The sequence below is a fragment of the Nipponia nippon genome, unplaced genomic scaffold, assembly GCF_047370975.1.
Source record: "Nipponia nippon isolate SJK-2023a ecotype South Korea unplaced genomic scaffold, ASM4737097v1 scaffold_28, whole genome shotgun sequence".
NCBI classification, from domain to species: domain Eukaryota; kingdom Metazoa; phylum Chordata; class Aves; order Pelecaniformes; family Threskiornithidae; genus Nipponia; species Nipponia nippon.
The window spans coordinates 6,459,538-6,478,977 of NW_028262345.1; the positions used below are offsets into that span (position 1 = coordinate 6,459,538).

The 19,440-nt window shown below is 38.1% G+C and overlaps 1 protein-coding gene and 1 long non-coding RNA gene across 8 annotated transcripts in view; one reads left to right on the forward strand and one right to left on the reverse strand.

Annotated features, from left to right (window-relative positions):
- NCAM1 (neural cell adhesion molecule 1) overlaps window positions 1–19,440 on the forward strand; it is a 147,431-nt gene that overhangs the window by 13,062 nt on the left and 114,929 nt on the right. The gene's annotated exons all lie outside the window — the stretch shown is intronic.
- Window positions 12,129–19,268, reverse strand: LOC148055003 (uncharacterized). 2 transcript variants are annotated; one of them, XR_015706050.1, is made up of 4 exons: window positions 19,158–19,268; window positions 15,995–16,182; window positions 15,419–15,759; window positions 12,129–13,064 (listed from the first exon to the last, which is right to left on the reverse strand). It is a non-coding gene; the product is annotated as an uncharacterized LOC148055003 (long non-coding RNA). The 2 variants fall into 2 exon arrangements; XR_015706049.1 differs by lacking the exon at window positions 12,129–13,064 and having other exon boundaries at window positions 15,024–15,759.

Consider the following 19,440-nt stretch of genomic DNA (forward strand, 5'->3'; position numbering starts at 1 on the left):
ATATATTTGATGTAAATTTAAGAAGATTTCCAGATTTGAGCTAAATGATAGCGTTGTGAATGTAAGCTCTTTGGGAATCAGTATTCTTATTGGAACATCTGAATGTTGGACATAATTGTAAAATTAACGTGTATTTTGCTAAAATGGTAGCTCATAGAAGAAGCATTTCAGAAAGAAACTGTAATCTTTGTTATATACAGGATGTATAACTCACTCCTTAGATATGTGGAAACCTTAACAAGAATTAACCTCTTTTTGTAACTTTGGGATGGCGTGGTATCTTTCATCATCTTGACCATATCTTACTCTTTCACATGTAACTGTGCATTGTACTTACTGTTTTCAAGTACTTACTTCTACTTTGTGTTTGTAGTCTTCTGTACCTTTGCAAAAGGAATAAAATGTGGGGACATGAGAAAAGAATGCATAGCTTACACCAACAGAAAGGAATGGGTGGTTGGTTCCATGGGTTCTTCTCAAGGAAATTATCATTATTTTTGCATTTCTCTGTAAATAACTTTATCTTGCTGATCAATTCTAGTGCCAACTAATTCACCCATGGCTCCTATTTTTGTTAAAAATGATGGTGTGCTAACACTGCATTATGGCTCCAGATGTACTCCTGCTTATAATCGCATAAAAACCAGAACTGGTATTTTAACAATAGAAAGTGAAATAATTGTATTTTGTGCCTATCTAAAAGCCTGGAATTTCGTTACCACAAATGATGATCTTTTTGATTTAAATTGTGGTATGTGCTCCTGTTTTCTTTGGACTGTGTTCAGTTTGTTACTCCTGAGACAGAAAAGCACTTTCATCTTTGGTTGCTAGACAAATGTCCTTGTAGTTGCCTTCCATTTTTATAGGTGAGATCTGGTCCTGTTATCTTACAGGATACTTTGGACAGCATATCTAATACCAGATTCCTGTCTTGCTTCCAATTCCTGTAATTGTAAGCAAGCCCAGTGAAATGGGGGTAGTTTTAATTATGCTGCTGCTTTGTATTATATGCTAGACATTGGAAGACTACATTACATCATCTGATTTACTTTTTTCCTCATTTGGGACATGGCGCTTGCATACTATTGGATGTTTTTGTGCAGCTAGCCTTAGAAGTGATATAATGTTTTGAGATGTATTTGTTTTTTAAGAGGCAGTTGTTAAGAGAAGTAAGGCAAAAGATCTAGAATGGTTTGGGGTTTTTTTCTGCATTGTATTTCTTTCATGTCCTGTGTGAAGAATACTGGGAAAGGCTGGTCACCTTGCTTTCCTCATGCATTAGGAACGTGGGATAACGATATTTCTTTGTACATGTTTCGAACCAATTCTGAACATTAGTGTTAACAAAGATAATGTGCCGTGTTAGTTAGACTTAGCGTTCTCAGCCTACTGGGCATAGAGCAACAATCCTAATACTTAACAGAAGTCGGGAAGCTCATGTAAATGTTGGCTTGAATTAATTTACAGCTGGGTGGATTAATGGTAATAGTTTTTACTTTCGTATAGCAGATAAATTATCTTGGTGCCCTTGCAGAGGGGCTGAAACAGAGAAATACATAATCATACAGTAATAGTAATTTTATTTTTTAATAAGGTGCGATGATATCACTATGTTAAACCTCTCTGTGCATTCTTATTTTTCAAAACTGCTGGAAAAATAGTTATAAATTGATGCAATATTTTTTTTTTCCATTATGCTGAACATTTCTGTTAATTTTTGGCCCATATTTATTGTAACTGCAGAGCTATTGGCTGCATGCTCAATAGCTCTAAAGATGAGTTTCTGCTGATCTTGAAGACATGTATTGGTCTTCCTTCGTTTCTTCTGCTGATTTCTAGAAGTTGAGGAAAACTTAAGTGCATGCTATACTGATTGACGTATTTGATCAGCTGTGTGCACTGCAGGGAGGATCTGTTGAGTTGTTTCTGCTTTCATTTCATTTAGATGTTTGTAGAGGTCATAAATTAAGGACAGTGCAGTAAAAGGCAGGTATGATTTGAAAGCTCTGGTCCAGGTTAACATTTTGAACTCCACTAGGTGGCACTAATTTATTGTTCTGTTGATAAAGTTGCTTGCTTGTGAATTATGGTGGGAGATTTTTAGTTTTGGAATAGGAAGCATAAATAAGATGATGAAGATCAGTAATACTTATCTATTTATCTTGTGTATACATGTATGGTATCCTTCGTGACCCCGTGCTTTTGGAGTGGAGTAATGAACTGATATTTTGGATGGGATAAGCAAATCATAAGCATATTTTCAAAATATTTAGAACTGGGAAGATATACCAGAAGAAGTACTTGCCTAGTTTTTTTATCCTCTTTGCTTAAACGTCCTCTGCTGATGTTAAAGACAAGAAACTGGTCTGATGGATTGGTGCAGGCAGCGTTTGATGGACAGCTGGGTTTTCCATAATAGTGTCTCAAAACATCTCAGCATTCAGAAACTTGGTCTGATAAGGAGAAGGAAAGAGTATTTCTGGCAGATTATGATCATACAAGTACTAGCTTTGGTTAGCATCAAAATGATTTCAACATGATAGTGCTGAAGGGCATTGGATATGACATGAGCCTATTTTATTCCAGCACTAGGGGTAGAAATGGCCGTGACAGTTATTTTTGTAAAGTTGATACACACAGAATTGCCAACAAAGATCCTCTGTATCGTGCTGAGCCAAGCTCTACGGGCACTGTACAAAGATGACAGCCTAATCAGGGGAGCTAGACTGGTATGTTCCCTTGCCACCCTTGAAAATGTTATTCTGAGAAGGACATTTGGAGTAGTCTTTGACTCAGTTAGCAGTTGACCATTTTTGGCTTGCTGGGAAGAAACTTGCCTTTGCAGTTGGTATAGACTGTATAGCTGGGACAGAGAACTTCGTCTGCAAAAGCTGTAGGTGTTCTGCTGATTACAGTTGTGGCAGGGTAGAAAATTAGCTAGTTAGCTCAGTAGAGCTAGTGGTTGAGGAGGGCATGCAGTAACTTAATCTCTCTTGTCTTTTTTCCTGCATTGTCTGTGCCATCAAATAGTGCCTTTGATGGCGTTGTAAATGCATGAGTCTCTCGTGGATCTTGGTTTCAAGCCAACAGAGGAGATTTTTAGGATGCTATTATGAGAATAAATTTTGAATAAGGCTTTGTTCTACCAAACAGTACTTTATTTTCTTCATCTAATCTTGTTTTCCATCAAGCTGGGGGGGGAGGGGGGCTATAAGCAGTGTTGCAGTTTTGCCTCTGTTGACTTTGAATCCAGAACTGGTGGGTGTTTCAATCTGGTGCCGCACAAGAGAAATGGAGCTTGTCTTAGGATGTTTGTCTGAACTCGAGAGCTCTTGCTCTTCTGCTTACAGAGTATGTACAGGTCCATCTCTAGTTTCCCTTCCTCCATAAAGTAAAGGCTATGCATTTCTTGTGTCTTCCTGGCAAGTGATTTGTAAGTAAGTCGTCTTCCAAAGAAAACAGACTCCCCATTTTGCCACTGACAATATCTGCTTTCTGTCTGACCTGTATTTGAAGGGATGAGGTCTTTCAGGAGAACCTGGAGTCTCAGAGAAGTTTAAAATCTGATAGTAAATCTCCAGCCATTTATCAGTATTGTAGATATTGAATGGTTTATACTGCCAGGTTTCCGATCCTTCAGTTGTACTTTTTGGAGTTGTGTATAGAACTTATGGCAGCTGCCCACTGAACTGTGTATTTCCCCGGGGGCTTGCTGTGCTGTTGGGATAGGTCAATGCACTTTTCCAACAGCTGGTGGCTTTGTCTCCTCCTGTCTGCCATAGGGGTTTTCCATAGTACTGAAAAAGGAGTTTCACATCTGAAACCAGTTTTCAGGTTCTCAAATCTTACTCCAGTACCAGCCAGCTCTTTGCTTGAAGTTATTCATGAGATGGGGCAAGGGCAGGTTTAAAACCCAAATGACAAGGCTGTAACTCTTCAAAACCTGTATCAAGATGTTTGCACGGACAGTGGCTTAATCAGACAAGACACTACGGTGATGCACATGAGGGAATTGAAACACGTTTTTGTTCAGTTGGCAATCTGCCTTCAGGCATTTATGTTCTAAGTACCATGAAACAGTTTGATTTATGTGCTGATATTCTTTGTCTGGTTTAGGGTTTGTTGGGTTTTTTTGTTTGTTTGTTTATTTTTCTTTTAAACTGTAGATTCAATTGTTAGTCTGGCTCCTAATACATAATTACAGTTATCTTTCACCAGGCATAGCACCCTGCTATCTACATAGACTCCTTCCAGTGAAATTGACAGGGTTTTTTAAAAATCTTTTTTTTTCCTCTTGATGCCATTAATTTTTGCATAAATTTACGTGCTCTAAGAATGTAACGCTTTGTGAGGAGACAGTCGGTGATGTCATGGCTTTGAATCTTACACTTGTCCAAGTGGTTCAGTTTTCGTTATTAGTGTAGCTTTGTTTTAATGATGTAAGGATTTTCCTGTGAATTAAAATGGCACGTAATTAAACGCTGTAAAAATCCCACAACATACATAGTGTTTTCAGACAGTATATAAAAGGTATGAGCTGATAAAATATTAATTGTTTGAGTCTTATTCAGGCATACGTTACTAAATAAAGATTTTACAGGATTTGTGAAAATGTATTACCCTTCTGGGTTATAATCAGTATATTTCCTAGTGACTTTTTTCCATTGCCATTTTTTTCTCTTCTTCACAATTTCTGTGTCGTTTGCTGCATATTGTTTAGCAATTTGAAATTTTGGTATTACTGTTGTAGATACGACTGTATAAATGCATTGTTAATAACTTTATCATATCAAGCGTGGCTACGAGTGCTTGGGAATAGTCTCTGTCTGTTGTCTGAGGCTGATAGGGACCGGATGCCTGCTGTTCTTTGGACACATCACAAATCTAATTGTAAATCGGCCTAAAAAGGGGAAATTTACTGAAGCGTATCTAGGTCTGTTTGATTTGTTCTGTTGGGATAATCAATCAGGACTGATGACGGAGGTTGGTAGAGACATGGGGGGCGGAGGGGTGGACGATGAGTACAAGGTCTGTTTTCCAGAACAGAAGGTGGAATGGTAATTTATTATCTGACATTCTTTGAAAACAGATGGAAAATACTATGCTTATAAATTTGCAAGGGAAAGAATTTTGGAAGCAGGCTTTGCATATGTCCTCCCTGTTAGAAAAACAGAACAGTTAAGTCCTTCCTTGTTGTTAGAAGCAAACTTCTGTGCTGTTGAGCTGAGTCCTGCTGTTGAGATGGATAGCATGTATAAAAAGTCCCCAAACAATTCAACCTGAATGTTAAATAGATTGAAAAAGAGTGAATAAAATAAGAATGGGCGAGAAGTACAATGAGTTCTGTGAGTTATGCATAATTCTCATAGTACGATTTGCATTTTTTTTAATGTGACACAGGGCAGTAGCAAGGAACTCTGTAATGGAGATGATTATCTCATGAAGAAAGGAGTTGTTAAAGGCTAGAGATGCCTACTATTTTTAAAAAATGAGCAGTTGAATAAAGGGCATGTGAATCAGTGGGCAATGTGTGTGCCCGTTTACAGTAATGGCACATTTGTGTACTGTACTGTGGTTTGGTTTTATTTGTTTGTGGCTTTTTTCAAGGTGGCTATTAATTTAGACTTGATTCTTGTGTTACTTCGATCATTGTATTTTATTTCTGTGGCAATGTGAAAGTTTACTGCTTGGTTTCTTTTTTTTTTATTTTGTGAGTAAGTGTAAATGACAGGTAATTCTCATCCTCTGCAAATTAAAAGAAACTGACACTGAGTTTAACATCATTGGTGTAGCGGTGTGGTCTGCTATAGATGGAGTGCAGATAAGAGTATTTGTGCCTTATGAATTTGTTTCTTGTGGCAAGTAAGTGCCCTTGAGGTGTCTGCCTTATAGTGTTCACACTGTGGTCAGACAGTACAGAAGGTCCTAAAGGCCACAAATACACAGATTGTAGAGAAACAGCGGTAAGCGTGTATGAGTGAACTAGTTACTCTGCCTACCTCAGCTAGTGGATTTTTCTACTGCAGAATTGGGGAAGAGTGGTAAAAGCCTTTAGAAGGCAATTTAAAGTGTGGAATCAGACAGATGGTTACTTAAGTACTCTGAATACTGTGAAGAAACCTCTCCCATTCCACTGTCTGGGAAGTCTGGGGACCTTTGGCTAGTAGTTCGAGCTGCTGTGTTAGGTGATGTGAATATTTTCTTAAATGTACAACTTGGCAGAGTGGTCCCTTGGAGCACCTCGAGGGATGCAATTACTGCTGATGAGATCATGTAGGTGTGGAGAAGATAGTACCAAGAATCAAGAATCTCCTGATTCCTGGGCATGTGGAATTGCATCAGAAATGTGTTTGACTTTGAGATTTCAATTTATGACTCTGGAGGCAACTCAAGTTAATGTTTGTTTGGTGTAGGTTTTTCCTTCTAATTAAAAAAAAAAAAAGGCATAGCATGAATGTTCATGACAGATGAAGTAGAAAAATCATGTCTTCATGCATTTACAGTGCATTTCCATTGTAATGGAAGGCTTTGATATCAACCACTTGTATACTATTATTCTTGTTTATAGCATATTTTCATCATTTGAGTGTTAATTTTAACCTCTGAAGCTCTGACTTGCTCTTTCCATTTTCTGTCATAAGAGGTCACATTTTCCTTTTTTCTTTCCCGTATTTTCTTCTCTTTTGCATGGAAAAAGCAGAAAAGGGGAAAGATGACAGTGCAGTTATTTCCAATTAAAAGCTAAGCAGGTCCTATATGAGCCTTGTCTAATTCATTGTAGATTACTGCTTTAGAATTGGAAAATTGTGTTATAAATCGTGATGTCATTTCCAATTAATCAAATTCAGGCACAAGCTCACATGTTCCCTTGAGCGCTTGCCCATTATGAACAGCTGCATCATGTGCTTTGATGTCTTGGAGAGACAGCGGGATCACTGTTCTAACTTCAAACTGCTTTTCCTTGCTGTTTTCTTTGTTTAGCGTTAAGTTTATGGTATTGCATAAGACGCAAGGGAGAACAGTTGATATGAATCTTTGGCAGGAAATTGCTTAGGAATTCTATCATTTAAACTTCAGTACTGTGTCAGAATTTTAGCAGAGATGCATTTTAAAAGCAGCAGACTTCTAATGCTAACAAATAAATGAGAATGAAGGGAAAAATTGTCCTTCTTGAGGGGGGAAAGATCCAGCTTAATTCAGAGATAAGTGTTCTTAAGAGGGGAAAACCTTCTAGTATAGATGGAGGGAGCTGAGAGTCAGGTTTCAGGAAAAGTTCTAATTGGGGTGACATTGCTTGTGCATAGATAAAATTTAGCTGTTTTTCTCTAGTATTTCAGAGAATAGGCATGTGTTTGTTTTCCTGTGGTATTTTATGAAGTGTCAGGCCAGAATGTATGGAGAGAACTAGGTAATTCACTCTGATTTCTGCATGTGAAGGTGGTCTCTCTATGCAGAAAATTCTTATTTTCAAGAAGATCGGAGAGGATGGATTTATCAGTTAATTACATGTTTGGAAGAAGGGGGAAGCAATTGAATCTGGGAGAGATAGGGAGGGGATAATAGAAGCACTGTCACAGTAGTTTGGGTTAAGGTTTGGAGTTGGTGTAAAGTAACAGTAGAAGATGATTTTTCTTTTTCCTCTCTCACTAAATGGTCTCCTTACTTGCCTAGTACATCCAAAAATTGTGGCAGATATGTGCTGAAAGCTGGACTCAGCAACGGGATATTGAAAAGTTTGTTACTTATGAATGCCTAAAAGAGAAAAGATTGAATAAGTTGAAGATGCTTCTGTCATGCTGGGGTGTACGGATAGGCAGTCTAACAGAAAGTAACAGTGGCTGTCAACTGTCAGAAACAGTGACTAGAGGTGTGAAGTCCTGATTCGTATTCCTTAAATGGCTGCAAAGATAACAATTATCCTATATTTAAAAACAGCAGTGGAATATCTAGATACTAGTTGAGGATTGCTTTTATTCTATTGTGGTTTTATGTTCCCCATACTGGCAGTATGAGGAAGTGATTCTGGCGGTGGTCTTTAAGTGCTGCAGTTGGTAAAATAGTCTGCCTGAATTCTGAAGAAGGATGTAAGCGTGGAATGTAAAACATGGATGACAAGAAGAAACTTTAGAAGACAAGTATTGACCACTGTGTGGTTATCTTCTTACATGGGGATTTGAAGTACTGTTGCTTTATTCCCCAAAAGCATAGTAGAATAGAACAGTTCAGTTGGAAGGGACCTCCAACAATCATCTGGCCCAACTGCCTGACCACCTCAGGGCTGACCAAAAGTTAAAGCATGTTATCAAGGGCATTGTCCTAGTGCCTCCTAAATACTTGGGGCATCAATCACCTCTCTAGGAAGTCTGTTTTAATGTTTGAGCACCCTCTCAGTAAAGAAATGCTTCCCAATGTCCAGTCTGAACCTCCCCTGATACAGCTTTGAACGATTCCTGTGCGTACTATCCCTGGATCCCAGGGAGAAGAGATCCGCACCTCCCTCTCCACTTCCCTTCCTCAGGAAGCCGTAGAGAGCCATGAGGTCGCCCCTCAGCCTCCTTTTCTCCAAACTAGACGAGCCCAAAGCCCTCAGCCGCTCCTCACAGGACGTGCCTTCCAGCCCTTTCACCAGCTTTGTTGCCTCCTCAGGACGCATTCAGGGACCTTCACATCCTTCTTCAATTGTGGGGCCCAGAACTGCACACAATACTCAAGGCCACACCACCCCTGAATGCAGTGGGATAATCGCCTCTTTTGATCGCCTGGTTTTACTGTCTTTGATGCACCCCAGGACATGGTTTGCCGTGTCGGCTGCCAGGGCACGCTGCTGACTCCTGTTGAGCCTGCTGCCAGCCAGCTCCCCCAGATCCCTTCCTGCAGCACCACTCTCCAGCCACTCCTCTCCCAGTTTATACTTGTGCCTAGTGTTACTCCATCCCAGATGCAGAATCCAGCATTTGTTCTTGTTAAATTTCAAGCCATTGATGACTGCCCAGTGCTCCAATCTATCTAGATCCCTCTGCAAGGCCTCTCTGTTTTAAATTCAGGAATTTCTATATGGGATTGGATGGTTGTATTTGACTATTTATTAGGTTTCAAGGAAACTTAAGAATATATTCTCATTTATAGCTTCAACAGTAACCATTTTTCAGAATCATAGTGAGTCATGTTCTCATAGGGTTTTTGTTGTTGTTTAACTAAATGACAGAACTGACTAAATTCTTGCTTTCATGCATATATGAGATACCACATTTCTCGTACCATCTGTTACCAAACTTTGCGAGTTTGTTTTTACCAGTTTGCAGCAATTTTAGGAAGAGTAGGGGAAATGCAGCAGGTGATTAAAAGTAAAACTCAAGTGGGACTTAAGTGATGCAAAGCATCGTATGCATTTCCTTGTTACTGTAATGATCAGAGAAGGCCAAATATCTGATTTGGGTTTTTAGTATGTTCAGTAGCCTCTCACAGAAGATGATTTTACTCAAAAATTATTCTGATAAAAACTGCAGATCACTCCCTATATTCACCCTGTCATTAGCAATTTTTTTAAATTGTTTATTTCTGTAATTGCAGCTCATTATCTCTGTTCTGATGAAGTAAAGGATTAGGGTGTCCCAGGCGGTGCTGGCTGATAACAAAATCACCTTGCATATTAGTTCCGATTCAGAAACAGGCCTCCCAAGTGCATTTTTAATGAGCTTACACTGTAGAAAGATACATTGTTCTTTACACAAACAATTGCTAGCTTGTACTGTTTTGGAGCGCTCTGGTTGGACAGAATTTTTTGCTTGCTGTGGTAATTGTCATTTGGTTTTGGCTTTTTCTTCAATAGATACAAAAGGAAAAAAATCATTAAAATATATTATTTGTGTATTAGTGGAAATAAAGCTTCCACTTTATTGTTTGATACAGGCAATCTTTGAAATAGACTTCTGAGGAAGTACAATAAAATGAGAATAAACAAGGCTTAGTGTTTTTCTCAGAAGAGAAGAAAATGCTTCTCAACAAAACACAAATCCCGTGTCATTTACAACTCAGTACTGATTTCAGGAATAAGTTCAATTGGACGTGATATACATACGTACTACTCTAGAGTTTAAATTATCTTTGGTTACTGTGGATATTTATAACTATGCATCTGCATTGCATGTTACAGTGCATGACTGAAGGCAGAAGTGTTGTAAATATAATGTTTACTCTCTCTCAGGTTCCTCTTGTAGCTGTAGTTCTTATATTCTTCTTCACACACTGAAAGAGATATAAATTCTGGTGGTGCTTTGTATTGAATACAAGTATGGAGTCCTTTTAAAAAGGATGTTTAATTACCAAAGAAATGCAGTCAGGAGTTAAATCCTCCATTCCTATAAATGTCAATGGCATGATGTTGTCCAGTGTCTTACCAAGCGATTCTGTAGGCAGGGCTTTATTTAGAGGACAGAGTTACCAGCCTGCTTGCCCTCACCTATGGTTTGCCTTCACTGGTATAAGACCTAGAAGGCACTAGAGTCAGAGTCAGATAAGTGGTGGATGTGTTTTGGTGTAGCTGCATTAAGCACAGTTCCTATCAGCTGAGTATCATGCCTACAGCTCTTGTTTCTGTAGAGCCAATTTTGTCCTCAATTGTAATGGGAGACTTTCTTCCAAATATTCAATTAGCAAGCTTTGATTTTTATCTTTTTCTGTTACAAATCTTTAGCAGACAAATTCTACCTACAATTGAGATTCTCTGACCCTACTAACTTATGCACAAAATCATTTTTCCCCCTTATTTTATGGCAGCCAAAGTGCATATGCATTAAACAGAAGAATCTGTCCCCAGATACTGAGGCTAGGTGTTAAATTGATTTATGCTTCTGTGGTTCAAGTTCGTATTTTTGTCTGTTCCTGTGTTGGCATCCGTCCTTGTTCCTAGATAGTTCAAATTGGAATGGTGTCTAAGTCTTAAGCAGGAGTAGATTGATCTCGGCTGAAGAGTACTGCTCACACGGATTGCTCAGTTTTAGGTTCTTGTTTACAGTACGTTTCTCATGTACTGTTGTATAAAACAATGGTATATTGAGCAAAATCTAATCTGTGTGTCCAATTTAGCAATTTGAATATAGGAGAGGCCAGAGTTTTGTCATGGGCCTGTGAGTATGATCTACATGCGTACCTGTGGTTGAGATGCAGTGATGTTCACGCTTTGCTTTGTACCCTTACTCTAGTGGCTGTTAAGCTGTGAGTGTGAACAGCCTCTGATTTACACTGTAAATAGAATATTTTCACTTGGAAGGCATTTCTGTTAAAAACATGCTGTTTATGTCAGAACTTAAGAAGTTTTGTCGTTGGACGTGAAGCCCTAGTCCGTATCAGTATTGCACTACTCTATCTAGCACATGAACTGAGGATTGTTGAATGCTTTTGTACGCTCAGGTAAATTGAGATTGCAGAAAATTTCTAGTCCTGAACTCTCCTGCTCCTGAAATACTCCCTTTATGATACTTTAGTGTTTTGGTTTTGCTGTTCTTACAGATACTGGTTTTCTCTTTAGTTTAAACAGAATGCATAACATTTAGCTACAGCGTAGCCTCGCATGAGTGATTATGCCTGCTGGAGAGAGTGGTGGCTAGAAAGCTAGTTCAGAAACTCAAGAGGTGTCTTTTTAGGAATTCTGTCTCTAAAATGTAGCAAACAATTCCACTCTGTTTAAAAGTGTGGGTCTGGATTTATAATGTGGTGACTATTGGGGCTCCTCAAATTTTGGTTTCAGACACAGCTCCCTGGCCCCCAGTATACCCTTAAGCCTTTTGTCTTACTAAGCCTTGTTTTTTTATTTATCCCCCCCCCCCTTCCCCCCCCGACTAGTACATTTATTATGAGTTATGAATGATTTCATTTACATATTTTTGAAACCTTCAGGGAAGAGCAGCCTGGAAGTTCTTTAATATACTTTTCACATAACGGATGTGTGAGCATGTGTCCAGATATGTGGGAAATAACTGTATCTGTGATTGTCATATCAATTTAGCTTTGGATGTTCTTCTTCATGTAAGGTGTTATTAGCTGTGCTGAGTGTCTTTTGTAGAGTGTTTCCAATTGTGCCTCCAAATCCATCAGCTAATCCATTTGTTTAAAGAAAATTATAATTCTGCACAGTATTAGAAATCTTTATTAATATTTCTTTGTATATTTTGTGCTTCCTGATTATTTTGGTTTTAACTTGACTAGCCTTAAGGATGATAGTATTTGCCAGAATGTCAGTAAGCTGTTGGAATGGCATGGGTAAAAGAATTAAACCAATCTAACAGTGGCAGCTCCTATTGCAGTCTGGGGAAAATAGACCTGGCTGGTGGTAATATGTTGAAGCTTAACAAACTGAGCATTGTTAAAGTGCAAGAGGTGATATGTACGTATTAGTCAAAGGAAAATAATGAACAGTGTGTAATTGTTCAAAAAAAAAAAAATGCTTATAACTCCTCACTGAGTGGACTCAGTATGGAAGTCATATAGTCTGGAATATTATTAGCTGTTTAATAAAGGAAAGACAAAAAAGCTGATAAGACCTATTATTCCCCTGTAGTTTCTGTAGATGTGTCTGTGCACCTTACTGATATGCTCATAAGAGCAATCCTTTATCTAACAGCTGTGAGGTACTCAGAAAACTGAAAGTATCTTATTGCAGTGTTATTCAGTCCTAAAGTAGCTTTCCTGAGCATCTTCAGTAAGTGTACCAAGGATCTGATACTAAAAGGTGCTAAGCATCCTGTACTGCTGCTGTGCTTATTGTGTATCAGTGGTATTAAATAATTTACAGTGGCTGCTCTGAAAAGAATAGTTCTTCAAGATAACTTCTGAAAGGTGTGAAAATACACTACTACCACAGTCAGTGTGGATTTAGTGCAATACAAAGCAGTAACTTTATTTTGTCACATCTGAAGTGCTATGCCTAACTAGATCTGTCAACCATCCAGTCCACTTCCCTATATCTGGCAGCAGCTCACTCCAGATGTCTTGTCTTGGATGATAAAAGCATGATTTTCCAGTAGGGGCAGTTTCTACCTACACTGGTTCTTGAAGGATTTTCTGCTCTGAAAAAAAAAAAAAATTACAACTGGAAACATCTTGCAGAGGAGGTCTTCAATATCACTGTAAAAGCATAATTCTATTCTGCAACTTGGTGCATTCTGGGCATCTGTTATGTGTTCTGCAAAGGCCGATGTTGGAATACTAACAACGTTCCTATGAGCGTTAAACGTGTTGTCTTTTTTTGTCCTTTGATGTCTTTTTTTCCTCTTGTTAGACACGGCTATTAACCTTTTAATAACACTTTCTCTATACTGTATGTTATTCTATGTTGCTCCATTCATCTTAATCATAGAACAGATAATCCTAGTCTTTTCAAGCTTTTGTCAGACAGAATCTTTCTAAGGCTCTAGTCATTTTCATTTCTAAACCCTGTTATTTCATATCTGTATGTTTGATGGAAAATGTGACCAAGATCTATTAAGTAGTTTAATGCATATTCATTTCACTAGAGAAACAAGATAGAGAAAAACTCAACTACTTACAGAAACAAAATAAAAGCTATATCAGACAATGGAAAGTTTTGTGCCGTTACAGTTAAAGCAAGCATGCCCCCAATGTGTATAAAGAACGAGATAAAATAATGACAATATTTTAATGTCAGCCTTCTAATCGATGGCACACTCAAACAGAATACTGTGTTTGGTTCTTGACAGATGACTCTCTTGCTCTCAAAGCAACAGAGGTTTTTGGATTTTTTTTTTTATCTGTTTCTACTAATGTTTGCGTTTAAATAATGGAACACCAAAGGAAGGTCCTTTTTTCCTAGTACGCCTAAAATTTTGTAAGACAAAAGGATGTGTGGGCTCTTCTGTTGTTTTGAAGAGAATTACTGTCATCTTCAGGAGAGACAGATGATGATTTTTTTTTTTTTTTTTAATGTAAGGAGCAAATGATGAGTAATGTCTGGGCTCTATGTGTCACAAGGTTGTTTAGTGCTTTTCTCAAAGAAAATAGTTCTAAACCCTAACCTTCCTAATTCAATTCCAGAGTTCTTGAATATTAGATTCCATTTTCAGGGACAGGTCTGATTCAGAAGAGCTGCAAATACATTTAGCTTTGTTAGTCACCTCCATTTTCTCAGAGGGCCTAGATTCTAATAAAGCCAGTATTTTGCTGAGAAGTACTCATATTGCATAACTTTTGACCAACTAGATATTTAATGTGCACACCCTTTAAAAGGGGATTAAGAGCATTTTAGTTTGGTGCTTCTCTATGCCTTTGTCTGTGGAAAGACTGTTGAAAGCTGTAGGTGGATATCTGTGTATTTGTCCAGTGTTCCATAGCATATATGACAAGGTGGAAGACATTAAGAAAGCTGTGTTTATACTAAATCATTCCTTTAGATGAAAAGGTGTCTTAATTTCACATTATTTTATATTTGTTATTCATATCCTAGCACAAGCTCTGGATAACTGGCATTCAGACAAAGGTTTGTGTATCTGTGAATTCAATCATTTCTCCTCAAGGATAAAGTTTGTACAGAGAAGCTATTACTATCTTTATTTCTTCACCTTCAAGTACTTCTTCAAAACTCTTTGGAGATCTAATTACCCCTCAGACTGGAGGCCAAACCTAGAACAGTTTGTTTTACAGTATTTGAATTTCAGTGAAATAGACTGGTCCTCTGGAAAGCCACAGCAGTCTAGTAAATAACCTTCCCCCTATGGAACCTAAAGTCTATGACCAGGTTTTTGTCTTGTCTAACTTGCAATTGCGGAAGCTTTACTAAAAGGCGTATTTTCTTAAATGTGCACAGATGATATAAAATGAACGTTAAAACACTGTTCAGTACAGATGCCTTTTTACAGAACTGACATTTCTTGTGCAAGCAAACCTGTCATATGCAGCCAAAGAACAGAAAAACGGAAATAATTAGATGCCAGCAGCACAAGTTGTATAGTGATCCATTCAGCTGTCTACCCACAAAGCACTTCCAGAAAAAGTTAGAGCCAAGACTTAACTTGGCAGCAGTTGCTTGATTTTTATTTTTTTTAAATTCATTTAAATGATCATGCCCTGTAGCAAACGCTTGACTACATTTGCTTGTTTTAAGACTTGTCAAAACTACGCACACAAGATCCTTTCCATTTGACGTGAGCGGCTTAAAAACATGTGAATTCTCAATTGTGGGTACGATTTTGTCAGTGCTGTGATTTTCCTAACAATGTGATGACGCTAGATTTTTCCATGAGTGGGAAAACTAGTCCTTGTATATCTTTATTGAAAATCAGTCCAAATGGTGTAGTTAAAAGGGTTGGGAAAACACAGTTCTACTAAAATAACTGACAAAAGTTGATGGCTTTGCTCTAATGCATGTAATGGGGAGGCAAGTGAGTCCACTGGAGTGGGGCCATACCTTCCAGCCTCCCTCTGATTCCGGGAAGGACCACTGCAGCATTTTGGTTTTACAGCTGGCTTCCAAGAAGATTGCAGAGGTCTCTTGTGACAATACAGAGACTTGGATTCCTATAATTGGAGGAACAGCCGATTTTATCCAATGTTCTCTGCTGAAAGGCACATTGCTGAGCGATTAGACAGTCATGCAAGCTGATGTTACTGGAAGCACTATTTTCTCTGTTCTGTGGCTGGCTGTTGTATGCAGTCTCAAGGGAGTGAGCTGGGGACAGCGCAATCCTGGAACGAGTTCCGTGGTTGCAAGGTGTGGGGGAGTCTGCAGAGCCTTCCTTTGTCTGAAGTCTACCAGAGAGAAATGGGTAAATTGTCATTTTAAAATGATGGGTATAGAAACAAAATAACTGTTCACCTTTGAAAGAAGAAAGGATTCTGTTTAAGGAACAGAACATGTCTGTTCTCAGTGGGATAATTCACGTGTTTAGTTTTCTGATTTATTTTTAATTGCTATAGATAGTGCCCTGTGTGTCTGTATGGAATACTCCTAGGGTTTGTATTGTATTTGAAACATGTTTCTTACCATGCCACTTGAGTTTCCGGTTGACTTCTTTGTTCTTACTTAATTTAGCATCATGCAAAAGGTATTTTCGTTCTTTTATAATGAGTGTAGTATCATTAGTTCAGCATGTCATAGGGATAGATGCTGAAGGGAGTTCTCCACATCGATGGTATTGTCACTGAGATCTGTCATTATCTCACTATCTCAGTCTGTAGGAAGTACAGATTGTGTTATTTATGTATGAAACATATTATAATTCTTAAGTCATTCATACTAATCTGTATGTAGTTTCTTTTTTTTAATAACTGTTGCTGAACAAAATATTGTTGTGAATTCTCTGCATAGCTGCTTGGAAGGAAACTCATTTCAGTACTTGGTGGGGGGGTGGAGTTCACAGACTTTTAACTAGTGGCAGCATTGTGACTGTGACTCTAAAGAAGGCGGTAGTGTAATACAAAGGAAAACCCTATTTCCTTGTTGTTCATCCTCAATTGAAGTTTCCATAGCTTGGTGAAGGATTTGGCTAGAAGTTTGTGCTCCACGATGCCACAGAATGAACAAGAGAGCTATTCATAATTAGAATTTTCTTACAGAAACAATATGGAAAATAAAGAAATTGGTATCACTTCTTGTCCCAAAACATACCTATAAATTTTATAGACTCTCCCTTTTTTGGTCGCTCCCAAGATATGCACAACATATTTAAAGAATATAATGTCTTTCTATATTAAATGCTTTGGTGTTGCGAAAAAGGTTGGAACTGTATTGGAGTCAGTGGCTGTGTTGGATTAGCTCTTCTGGATTTGACCACTGGTTAAGGAAGCAGAGGGGTGAGGAAATGTAGGTGGTAGGGGTGGTTTTGTTTGTGCATGGGTTTTTTTTGTATGTTTGTGTCTTTCCTGGGACTTGTCATAGTTTCTGTTGCTACAGATCTTTGGCACTAGTGTCTTTTTGTATCTTTGAAAGGAGCATAGCTCCCAGAAATGATAAGAGGACAGTGCCCTTGGAACGCTGTGTACAGTATGCTATTGCATTCTTAGTGTACGTGAAAGAAGCGTAACATCAGGTTGGCATTCTGATGTTGAAAGAAGCCTGGGAAGCAGTCTGTCCCCAGGAACTCATGCAAACCTACTATTGCAGCCATCAAGAACAGTTTTGCTTGCGAGCTCCCTTTGGTGGTGAATGGGAGTCTTGTATTGTGTAAAACAAAGAGTTGTTTTGCCAACTGTTGGGATCATTCAGATGCATGTGTTTTGTATTCAAGCTGATAAAACTTTTAATACTACTGCGGCAAACCTTGTCTGCTGAATATTGAATTATTTGAAGTTGTTAAAGGTTCTGACAAACGCAACCAGTGAAGATATAGTTGGCTGGTCTTTAAGGCATATGAGGAAGCTGCATAGTTAGAGCTATGAGGAAGGAAGCTGAAGATTTTGCAGCATATGCTGTTGGAAATTACCCATCTTCTGCTAATTGTGTTTCTATTGAGATAGTAAAAAAGAAATGTACTTTCCTCTCTTGATTTGATTAGTACGACAGTCCTGCCTGATAGCTGTCTCAACGTATAGCTGATTTAACTGTAACATTATGGCTTCTCTGTGAAAAATCTGCTTTCTGAAATGATTTTTTAATGGGATTCATTGGAAAATAAACATAACTCCATGGCATTATTTACTATTAAAGGTAAAGAATAAAAAAAAAATGCCCTAAACGTAATCCAAAGCTGCTTTAGGTTCTAACAGCTCCAAACCCAGATAGAAAATATGCTTCTGGTAGGAACATATGTGAGCTTGTTGAAGGTGCATTGCAATTTCTTTTGATTTTTTTTTTTTTTTTTTTTTCCTCCAAAGCAGCAACAAAACATGCTCTGTGTTGCTGCCTATTAGTCATAGATGCAGATGAAGATCTCTACCATATTTAGCTGCCTGGTAAATATAATGAAAACGTATGATTGTCAAAACTAAGCCCTGCAGACGGTGTTGTTGGCTCTTGCAACGTGAAGGCAATTGAATGTAGTTAGTCTATTTTTGTTGTTTCTTTTTTGTTTAGAAAGTGACAGGTAGCAAGCTAGTTTTGCAGATGTCAGAGAATCTGCTTGGGAGGTCTAGATATGGATCATTTGTGGGATCAGACAGAATCAAATTTTATCAGCAAGTGAAGGCAAATGCCTGTGTAGTATTGCTTATGTACAGCATTTTTCCTTCTCACTTCATTTTATTGCAGCCCTTTTTTTTCCCTTAGTATTTCATTCTTTGTTCCCTATTCAAAATAATTAAGAAATGAAACATATGATTTACGGCAATTATCTTGTACATTAGAGGTGAAAAAAATTGTACTATTTGTCTGGTTTCTTTGGTGTTTCAGTTTGCTGAATTGATAAACTACCGATTTCATGACATGTTCATTTTTTAAGTTTTTTCTCAAGAGAATCTGATGTGACACAGTGAACAAAAGACTAATCTAATTTATCATTGTATTTTTTTCCCCTCTCTTTCATTCCTGTAATACTCCTGGTAGGCTTGATGCATATGTGAATGGTTTTGTGGTGGCATTTCAATTTATGATTGCATATTAAGGCAGATAGCAGTGCGTCTCTCCCTCCCTGTTGTGAAGACAGATTTCAGAATAATACAAAAATACGTCTATGAAGTAAACTGCTCATTTCCTCTAGAGAAAGACTCTTGGTATTTGTAGCCAAGTATTTTCTAGAACACATGGTCATTTTCAATAAACAGCACCTGAATGTGCTTTAAAATATTCATATTACTGTCTGCTGTTAATACAATTACTGATCTGTATGGGACAGTCAGAGGTGATTAAAGCAAGCTGTGTAGAGACTGAGCTTAATATGTATTTTCTACTGCATAATTGTCATTAAAATGCTGCCCAAGAAAAATAGAAAATTCAGAGACTACAAAGGCTGGATTCAAGTTCTTTTTCCATGAAGTGATAGGAAAAGTGAGATGTTTTGATGTTGTCAGAGAACACTCATACAGTTCTGATTTAGTAGCTAGTTTATTAGGCTCTAATCAGTACATTTAGGTATGTGAAATATTTAGCAAGTACAGATGGACTGATGGTAAGTACTACTTACTACACAAAGCTGGTATGGGATACAAAGGTTATCATGTAAGCTTACTATACATATCTAAATGTTACATGCATGCAGAAAGATGTCACTTACCAACCCATAGATGTGTGATGTCAGGTAAGGGATCCCTCAGCCTTGAGCGGTAACCTTGAGAGGCGTCCCTACTCAAGGGGAGATGACCGCTGTGCAGCCAGCTGCTATGGAGGGAGAGTTCAAGGTCTCATTAAGGCTGCGAATATTTATAGTGTGAAGTAGTTGGCTGCTAGTCAAACCAGAAGTATATGCATCCTTTTTTGTACTTTGGGGTTGTGCTGGTTTTGTCTGGGATAGAGTTAATTTTCTTCATAGCAGCTTGTATGGGGCTATGTTTTGGATT